Genomic DNA, 11,069 nt, shown 5'->3' with positions numbered 1-11,069 from the left:
TGGAGGGCACCCTCAGTCTTCTTTCACATGGACCTCTCCGTATGGCAATTCACGCGTGGCAGCTTGCTTTACAAGAGCACGCACATGAAAAAAGTCAAAGAGAGTGTCACAGTCTTTTACAACCTAATATCAGAAGTGATATCCCGTCACTTTGGGCATATTCTATTCATTAGAAACAAGTCTCGAGGTCCAGCTTTCCCACAATGGGAGGTGATTTCACAAGGGGGCAGGAATCATTGGGGGGCTATTTCCAAAGCTGCCTACCACAGTGTGGAACTTGCTTTAGCCAATGGAAGAATAGCAAACATGGCATAGTAAGGACTTCCAAAGAATATGCTCATTGGGCTTTGCCCTTCCTTTCTATGCTTGGAATCCTGATATCACCACGTGTACAAGCCTGAGCAAGCAAGCCTGCTAGAGGTGAAGCAGAGGAATAGCCTCCTGGAGCAGAATGGAACTGCTGATGAACAGCCAATCCCTAGGAAATGGTCTATCAACCACCAGAACTAATCACAGAAGCATCAGGGGGATCTGCTGACCCAACCTTGACTGGAACAACCACCAGGACAGGCTACAGAATCATGAGCTACATAAATCGATTATTTTAAGCTACTAAGTTTTGGGCGGTTTCTTACACAGTAAAAGCTAACTGATACACTTACCAATCCTCGCATGTTATAGACCAAGTCAATGAGGATTCAAGGGCTAAATGACTTGCTCAATGTCACAGTGCAGCAGGCATAGTGGGGAAAGTTCTCTAGGACCTGGCATCAGAACAGTGCAGATGGTTCAAGTCTAAGCTCTGTTGCTTTCTGGCTGGGAGGTCTTGGCAACTCCCTGATGCTTTCTGGGCTTCTGTTGCTTTATCAGCAAAACAGAACAGAAGGTTTTCTAGAAGATCTTTTAGCACTCAGAGCTATGACTTGTCTACTGGGTTATAGGCAAAGCTAGGATTAAAATCCTTTCTGTTCAGAAGTCGTCTGTGAATAGTCAGATACCCCCTTCCTATTCTACTGCACACATTTGTCTAATGCTAATGTAAGTTATGTCTCTGCACACCAACCATTCTGAACACTTTGATAAATTGAGTCATTGCAAATCAGTTACTTTTTGGTTGCTTGATTGAACCGAGCAACTAATTCCACTATGGTTATAAAGAACCTGCTAGTAATTGGTCAATTTGTCATATTAAAGCAATTAGAATGATGAAGTGGATGGAGAAGCTTCCAAATGAGGTGCAACTAAATCAGGAGTCTTCTGTGGGGAGGGAAGATGTTTTCTTAGCATTGCCACTGGCATAACAGAACTTCATCATGCCTTTTGGTGGAAAGAAAAGAACATAAGCTTTGAAATCAGAATAGAGTCAAAAAAGCTCAGTTCCACTACCACCTAGCAGGGTGATCTTGGGCAAGTTATTTAGCCTCATCTCTTAAATGAGAATTATAATTTCTACCCCATACATGTACAGTGAACATTAAATATGATAACATGTGAAAAGCCTAGTCTGTATCTGGCACATTGCAGATCCTCCATAAATATTAGTTCTCCTGTTCCCAGCACCTCTAAACACCTCCCTGTATGCAGTCTCTCTATGCTCCAATCCTTCCTTCACGATGCTTAGGAGAGAGCTCTCTAAAATCTGATCATATCATATTTGGCATTAAAAACCTTTGACACTTCTCATTGCCTACTGAAAAGAGTTCAAACTTTTTTTGTAGGCTGTACAGAGCCCTCCCAACCTCTTCTCCAGCTACCCTTCCCCATGTCTCCAACTCTGTACCCTGGATTGTTTCGTTTCTTGTCATGTAATATCCTTTCCTGACTGCCTCTGTGCCTTCCTTCATCCTGATCCCTTTGTCTTGAATTGCCTGACCCCCTCTATGCACAGAGTATTTTACCTTTCCTTCAAGTTCCAGCTCAAATGCTACTTGAAGTTCACTCCCTCTTCCATACTCAAGGACATGCTGTGCCTACCACTGGAACTTCAAGTAGAGAGGTAGGTACTGTGCATTTCCAGTGCCTGGCATTGTGTTGGGTAGTAGGAGAATCTCAACAAGTATTTTTGAAGGAACACATTAAAAGATTTATGACTAAAAATTCACAAATAGTATAGAAAGGCAAAACATCTGTTCGTCAAAACTGAGGCCCCCCCAGAACTAGGAGATTTCTTTGAAGTCTTTGAAATTAAAAAGAAGGCTTACTTAATAAACTGGCTTGTAATCTCACTGAATGTTTTATTGCTATAGGTGACCCAGGCAACAACAATTGTAGGCTCAAAGAGGTATTTCAGACATTGCAAAAGTAACAGGCCCATAACAGAGAAATATTCATGGTCCCTCCTTAGCCTTCTGATATTGCACCAAAAAGGCAGCTTTTCCACCCAGTATCCCATTGTGCCACCATCAAAGGCAAATAGAAGACAGGCAGACCCTGAGCCCATCCAAAGTAGTATATATATTTTTTTGTATTTGGAAGTGGTGAATATTTGTGGATCACCTTAGTACAATTTTCAAAATTCGCCATTCTATCCCTCAGCTGCTCTTTGAAAGGAACATACCAGTTTTGTGCCAATTTGTTTTATCAACTAGAGAAATAGTTTTATCTTTGAAGAAAATTTAGTGGAAAAATAAACCTCCATAGTAGGCATTGAACATAAAAGGGGAGGGCAAAAAAGGCTGTCATTAAGGTTTCAAGCAATCAGCCTCCTGTGGGTATCAGTACATAGCCTCAGTGTTCAAGCTTAATAACCACCGAACTTCTCCTGAGTGATACGATGTGACACTAACAGAAGTAAGATCTGGGTCAATTTTGTGCTGCACACAACACAGCTCGTTCTTTACGCTCCAACGGTCTACACTTAACTTCTGGATGCAATGGACCTAGCATAATTTTGAAACAAAAACACTCTGGCTTCTTCTAATGGTAGCAAAACACACATTCTGCCATTTCCATTAAAGAAAAAAATCTTTTTTCCTGATGATTAGCAATTAAAATAATTCAGTTTTAATTAACTCGTTTCAGTAAGCAGCTAAAGGCTAAAATAACAATGAAGAGCAATCTGGAATACAATGGCTGACTCATGGATTATAAGTGGAGCAGCTGAGGTACCACATGCAACTCATGGAGATGCTGGTCTGTGCTCAACACTCCATCCACACCCCGGGTCCCAAGCTCTTAGGCAGTGCTTAGGCCCATTTATCCACTCCACGAATAGTGACTGAGTGTCTTCTGTGTGCCAGGCCCTAGGCTGGGTGCTGGAGATAGCTTAGAGGGGAGACATAAACCAACCATAAGAGTATAAAGGCAATTGCTTTGATTGAGGGGTTTAAACAAAGCACAATAGAAGGCTAAGGGAGAAACAGGTAAGTCTGCCTGGAGCCACCAAAAAATATTTCACAGAAAGAATGAGTTAGCACTGGCGATGCAGACACACTGGGCTGTGGTATATGGGAGAGGGAACAACACCATGCAGGCAAGAAGGGCACGGGCCACTCTGCCAGTCATCTTACTTGAAAGTAGTGTAGGCCCAAAGGAGCAGTCAGACTAAGAGGCAGAATTGGTAGGTAGGGGCCAGATCATGAAAAGCCCTAGAAAGTTTAGATTTATTCTTCAAACCAGTTATTTTTAAACAACTTTCAGCTACAACCCTTTGTTCAATAGAAACACTTATCAGAAAGCATAAATAAAACAGACTCATGAAGCCCAGCTGCTCCCACTGAGGCTGATACAAGTTGGGGAATGCTGGAACCCCATCTGTTTATAACCCCAGGACCCAAGAGCCAAACCACTGCCTCCAGAGGGGGGAGGTTGTGGTAGGAAGCCCCTAACATAGACCCCAGTGATCACTACTTTCTGGTATAATTCCCTCACTTGAGTTGTGGACTGGACTTAGCAACTCCAAAAGCAGCGATGGACTCACTTCCAAGATTAGGTTACAAAGACTGAGGCTTCTCCCCCCCCCTCCCCTCCCCTCCCCTCCCCTCCCCTCCCCTCCCCTCCCCTCCTCCCCCCCCCCAATCTCTTTCTGAGAGAAGCCAACTGCCATGCTGTGAGTGCCCTATGGAAAAGTCCACATGGCACATGGGAAGGAGCTGACCTCTCCAGCCTAGAGCCAATAAGAACCTAAAGCCTGTCAACAACCACCTGAGTGAATTTGGAAGCAAATTCCCCCAACCAAATCCTGAGAGGAAACCACAGCTCTAGCCAACACCTTGATTGCAGCCTTGTAAGAGACCCTGAGCCAGTAAGCTGCACTCAGATTCCCGAGCCACAGGAACCGAGATAGTTAATGTTTGTTGTGTGCAGGTACTTGAAGTAATGAGGGCGTTATGCTAGGTGAAGTAAGCCAGAGAAAGACAGATACTGCACAATCTCATTTATATATGGACTGTTAAAAACAAACAAACAAAACACATAGACGCAGAGAACAGATTGGTAGATTGGTGGTTGCCAGAGACGGGGTGGAAAAGGGGTGAAATGGATGAAGGTGGTCAAAAGATACAAGCGTCCAGGTATAAAATAAATAGGCCATAGGACGTAACGCACAGCATGGTGACGGTGGTTAATAATACTGTACTGCATGTTCAAAAGTTCCTAAGATGGTAAATCTTAAAAGTTCTCATCAAAAGAAAAAAATGTGTCACTATGTGTGGTGGTAGATATAAAGTAGACTTATTGTGGTGGCCATTTCACAGTATATACTTATACCAAACCATTACATTGTGTATCTGAAACTAATATGTGTTCTATGTCAATTATATCTCCAAAGACAGTCAGTATGCAATTAGTTGCAGGAAGGTGACATGTAACATTACAACACTGGAAGCTTCTTCCGGGGGTCCCTGTCTTTCTCTCCCACCCTCAATGAATCAAGTACAAAGAACCATCAATGCAGTTAGCTCCAAACAATGTCTACGGTAGTTGCATTTAGGTTCCCTACATAGCTGTTTGGAAAATGAACCCCTTCTCTGCCCCACTTTCAAAGAATAAGGCTTTTTTCTTTCTTTCTCTGCTACTCATTTCTACTTGGCTACTCATTCCTGTATATCTGTGTGGAATTTGAGTCACTACTGCTATCCATCTAGGGTGGGGCCAAGGCTTCTTCTCCCTTACTGGCAGCTGGCTTTCCCCAGGGAGCTGCTGTCCCTGGGGATTTTCATCTTCTATTCTCCAGAGAGAGAGCCAAGCCCCACTGGCAGCTGTTGTGATTTCCAGGAGGCACAGGACTGGGGACACCACACCCTCCTTACATCTCCCATGGGTATCCATCCAAATGCATATGTTCCTGTTTGGAAGCTAACGGTGTAAATAGCTTTGAAAGTGACTAAGAGGAGAGATTTGCAGATTCATAAATTGATAGGTTTGGAGAAGTAAAATGTCCCTTTTATTACTCAGGACAGTGGAGTCTCAGAAAAGTGATGAGGTAAGTTGCTCAAGGTCATAAAACATTCATTCCACAATCTATTCCTGGTGGTGAAGGAAATAGAAATCATATTTTGTGGTTCCAAAGCCTCTGCTCTTCCTTCTACCTTAGAGGTGTGAAGAAGAATTGGTTTCTGCTTTTATGCATTTTAACTTTTGATAACTCCTTTTTGCTCTCTTCCCACTGTTGGTTATTAGGGTGATGTTTTGATTCTGTGATATTACAGGCAAGGACTCAGCAATGCCCAAACCCTGCTTTGCCTGCCACTCCCCTCTCAGCTCCAAGGAAGCTAAGCACAATAAATAATCATAGATTGTGATACCTCTCTATTAAGATGACCTAGGTGCCCACACTCCAATGTAGAGCTCACAGGTAAAAAAGTGAGTGGGGCCTCCTCTTGGAATGTCTCTGCTCTTGGACCACATATAACCTCCAAAGAGACTTTCACAGATTATTGGCTATAAGTCTCATCTCTTCCTGATGAAAACTTTTAAAATCAGATGGTGTTGGTCATTTAGAGATTGCATTTTTGTCATGTGGAATTTAGTTCAGTGATTCACGAGAAAGGCAGTTTCCTGGACTGCATTGTTTAAACCCATCTTTCCTGTATGAGAACATATCCTTTACTCCTGGGTAAGGAATCCAGGAAGGGGGACTGATAACAAGAAAAATATCAGCACCTTGAGGCAATTGTGGGGTGTAAAATCTCAGGAGAGGTGGATTCAGGAGGCTTGCATGTATGAAATACCTTAGCAAAGTCCAGGAAAGGAGAGTTGGAACCATTGTTTCAGCCCTTCCACAACGTAACTAAGGCAACATTAGCTATGTTGGATTTCCAGTCTAAACATGATAGAGTGTGTATTAAAAACAAAGAGTTGATTTTATTCTTAAAGAAGAAACATACGTTGGTTTTCTCAAATTAGGACTTATTGTTCCAAAAATGTTGTCAATAACTATTAAAGAAGAAAAGGAAATGTTATGTATAAATATTAGAAAGGAAGAAACAAATGCATTTCACAGATGGCATGATTGCAGACTGGAAATCTAAGGAAAGTAACTAAAAATTACTGAAAGTAACCAGTTTAGCTGCAGGACTGACTAAAAAAAATTGTATGTATGTATATATAATATATATGTACATATTGTATGCATATGTATTGTATTTTATATAGACTGATATCTGACAAGGAAATTCTATAAAAATGAATTCTATTGTTGCCATTACAACAAAAATAGATTAATTAGATGGGGATTGATTTAGCTTGTGGCAAGGTTTATTCAGAGAAATTATAGAGAAGGTTGTTAATGAATTGAGTGCTATATCATACCTGCTCCTGATTAGGAACATAAATATATTGCTATTTCCAAGGTTAATATGTAGATTTATCAATGAAATCCTCAGCACATTAATTTAAAGTACCTAACAAGAGTGCAATTCCTCTGGTATAGTAACAAGAAGAATGCTAAGAATATTTACTTTTTTAAAACATAATGATCCTGACTCATCCTATTATATTTTTTAGTTTACTAAATTTTAAAACATATTATTATATGATAATTATAAAAGAAATGGAGCACTAGGTTAAAAAGATAATAAATTGTTGAATCAGAAAACAGAGCTGTAACAGATTAATTGATTCAGAGTTTCATTTATGACAAATCAGAAGTAGTACAGTAAGGAAAGGAATCACTAGTAAATGCTGTTGAGGCAATTAGATATTGGTATAAAGAAGTATTTACTTAAACATGGAGTACTTAAGAAACTGGAATCGGGTCATCTCTGGCAAGTTTCTTAAAATTTCTGAGTCTCCTTTTCCTTCTTTGTAACGGGACTTGTAATGCCTATCTTGAGTGTAGCTTTGAGGAGTAACTTAGACTATGTATGTGAAATGCTTAGCATAGTGCCAGGAACATAGTAAACAGTATTATCATGAGTTGGAGTGTTAAATATAAACCAGAACAAACAAACTGGTTAAATGATCTAGAAATACAAACAGAAAAGCGTGTTTAACCACCCAGTAGTGAAGAAGAAACACGATCATAGAGCATGAAGGATGTTATCAGAGAAGATAGATGTACAAAAACTTTTTTTAAAAACCCAAAACAAAACTTTCAAACAAAATGTATTATTGAGAATACACACATATTATTGAGCTCTGAAGTGAGATGGCTTTGGAAAGAGTCTTGCCAGGTCAGTGGGGTGATGGACTGAATTTCAGGATGGCTGGAAGTCCCACTCTCTACTTGTCAAAAAGTTCTTCCAGGGGTGTGCCCAGGGCCTTCCACATGAGCCCAAAGGATCTCAAACCTAGCAAAGGTGGTCCCCTTCCCTGTTCTATTGTCCCCTTTGACTAGGTTTGTCCAGAGCCTAGAGGTCCCTCTTCCAGCTTGGGATCCAAAGGAGCTTCGTGTGGGCTGGATGGGTCTGTGGTTCTCCCTGGTGATGCCGCCAGCTGAGCCATCTCCCCCTGTTCACAGGGGTAGCTCATCTGGCACAGCTCTGGCCAGCCCAGCTGTCCCTGCCAGCTGCCTACAACCCAAGTCCTCTTTACCCCTTTACCCCACCTGATTAATGTTCATTGTCTTACTTTTTTCTCTAGTAATCCCAAATTTCATGTCATTCCCACAACTGAACTCCAACCAATATACTTTCTGTATTAGTCAGGGTTCTCCAGGGAAACAGAAACAATATATTAAGAGATAGTTTATAAGGAACTGGCTCACATGATTACGGAGGCTGAGAAGTCCAGGTCCAGGAGAACTGATGGTATGGTTCCAGTCCAAGTCCAACTCTGAAGGCAGGAGAAGACTCAGATAGCCCAGCTCCAAGACAGGAAGGCAGAGAGAATTCTCTCTCACTCTGCCTTTTAATTCTATTCAGGCTTTGGACGGGGGAGGCCCACCCACACTGGGGAGAGCAATCTGCTGTACTCACTCTACCAATTCAGGTGCTAATCTCCTCTGGAAACACCCTCACAGGAACACCCATAAGTAAGGTTTAACCAAATATCTGGGCAACCCATGGCCCAGTCAAGTTGACACATAAAATCAACCGTCACAGCCTCGCAATGCAGTTCACACCTGCAAGCCTTTGTGCAGGGATGGTTCCCTATGTCTGGACCACCCTCCCCTTTTCCCTTCTTCATCTGGATAGTTATTTTATCCTTTATGACTCAGGTAACATATCCAGGAAACCTACCTTGCTCAATCAAAACCCTTCTTCCAAGCATCATAGCAGTCTGTGCTTTTCTCCCCAACTAGGCTGCAAATACCTCATGGGCTGGAGACAGTCATAGTTCTTAGGCATCTTGGTTCCTAGCACAATGCCTGGCTCACAGTTGTCCTAAGAAAGGTGTATGCCATCTGCAGCTCTTTATCCCACTCCTGGCTACTAGTATGACTTCACTGTTTATCCCACTGAAGTTGCTCATATTAATTTAGATAGAGGTTGTCAACCCTCTCTGCATACTGGAATCTTCTAGGGAACTTACAAAAATATTAGTGTCCAGGCCCCACCCAAAGCCAAACAAGTCGGGATCTTGGGGTGGGCCCAAGTGTTGAACTTTTATCAAAGCTTCCGGACTGATTTGCCTGTGCAACCAAAATTGAGAACCATCCATTTAAGATGTTATTTAGAGTCCAGCTAAAAGAGAATCTTAATTCTGAGTCTGACTAGGCAGATGGGGAAGTGCGCCCCTGCTGATATGGTTGCTATGCAGAGCTTAGGAGAGTCAGGAAGCATCTTGGCTCCCTCTCAGTGCTTCCCCTTCCACGCCCCTTGCCCCATGAGGCTGAAGGCTTAGTGTCATCACTTTCACATCTTCTTGGAGGGTAATTGCTTTAACTCTGGGAGCTGGCTTTGAACAATGCCTCAGCAATTCACAGGCAGCCACATCACTTGCCTTTACTCTTAACCAGAGAGTGGGGCACTTCAGTTGAAGTCATAGTACTTCATCCTTCAGGCACCCTTCATCCCTTCATAGTCCAAAGGTTTCATGATAACAATGGGGACAAACCAATGTAAGTTTGAAATATATAATTTAAGGGGCCTCTTTAAGAAAAAGAACACAAAATCACAAATCACAAAATTGCTAAGGCTTCCCAAAGTTTTGGAAAGGGCCAGTGCAGGTGCCACACCCTGAATTTTAAGCTTCAGTTGCTTTAGGATAGACCTGTTTCTGAGAACAATAACTATCATTTCACAAACAAGGAAACTGTTTCAAAACCGTTTGTTACTTATCCCAGGTTGCACACAGGTTGCACACAGGTTACACATGTGGAACTAGAATTCAGTTCTGGCTTGTTCCTGAACCCAGACTCTTTCCACCACACCAGCAGATCTCAACATCTATCAAGGCTGTGCAACCCCAGGGCCTGGGGTTATTGTAAGAAGCAGGCAAATCCATACATGTACCAAGTATTTTATGTAGACTGAAAATTTAATGTGATTTGCATATATGTGGAATGCTTTCCACATTATGTATATGCTGTTGTAGTTAATAAAATAAAGTCATTTAAAAGCACAAAATTTTACTTAATAGCTTTAATCATGTGTCCTTTCTTGATCAACAAATATGAAGGGTACAACTCTTATAAAAGCACTTGCAAAACTTTTACATTTAAAAGGCCCCTGGTGCTCAGAGAGGTAGAAAGTTCACTGTGAAACTGGTACAGTGGTCGAGCTCATGTTCTTTTTCCATAGGGCTCCAAATTCTCAAATAGTAGTCTCTAAAATGAGGGACTATAAAACATTCCATTGGGATAAAGGAAGACCACATCAGAAATTCTATTTATTTTGACCCTCACTTTTTAAAATGTCCATGTGTGCTTATGTTTCATAAGGTGGCATGTGTATGTGATTATAAACAGGTACATATTGCATGGCATAACAGTTAAGAGCCTAGACTCTGGGGTCAGACTGCCTGGATTAAAATCTTGGGCTTGTCTCTGTGCGTCCTTGGGAAAAAAATCTTTTCTATTCTTCAGTTTCCTTGTCTGTAAAATTGACGTAATAATAATACCTACCACATAGGGTTGTTGTGAGAATTAAATGAGTTAATACATGCAGAATATTTAGGACAGTAATCTGCAATAGTAAGTGCTGTGCGAGTTGTGTCTATGATAAACACAGTGATTGTTGCATATAATAAGGTACATTCTGGGTGCATGTATTCTCTCTCTCTCCCTTTCTCTCTACCAAAAAAAAAAAAAAAAAAAAAAAAGGTATGGTCTTAAAAGTTTGACAGCTACTGCTTTAATTATTCTACTAACTATTGCAGAAGCAAAGAAACAAATGACCCTGGGCCGTCAGATCAAGATTCCTCCCCGGTGCCTCCTTCTGCTTAGCCAGCCTCCAGCTTCGGGACCTGGGCCAGCAGTGCCAAGTTGCCCAGCTCGCAAGAGTTAAGTGGGTGCTAACACGCTGGCATTATTTCTCTCTGCGCTGCCCTCCTGCCGGCCCTGCCCAGGCATGGGAGACAGACTTACACAGAGCCTTTCCTCTGGTAACTGGGGGATGGAGAGACCGAGAAACAAGGCTCCACTCACGGCACCTTCCCATCCCCTCGGAGCAGAAGAAAGGGGCCTGTGTGCTGGGGCTGCTCCCCCGCCAGCAGCCCAGCAGAACAGCTGCTGACCCCCTGCCCCT

This window comes from Miniopterus natalensis, chromosome 6 (genome assembly GCF_054644295.1).
Source record: "Miniopterus natalensis isolate mMinNat1 chromosome 6, mMinNat1.hap1, whole genome shotgun sequence".
NCBI classification, from domain to species: Eukaryota; Metazoa; Chordata; class Mammalia; order Chiroptera; family Miniopteridae; genus Miniopterus; species Miniopterus natalensis.
This window is presented reverse-complemented; position numbering follows the sequence as displayed.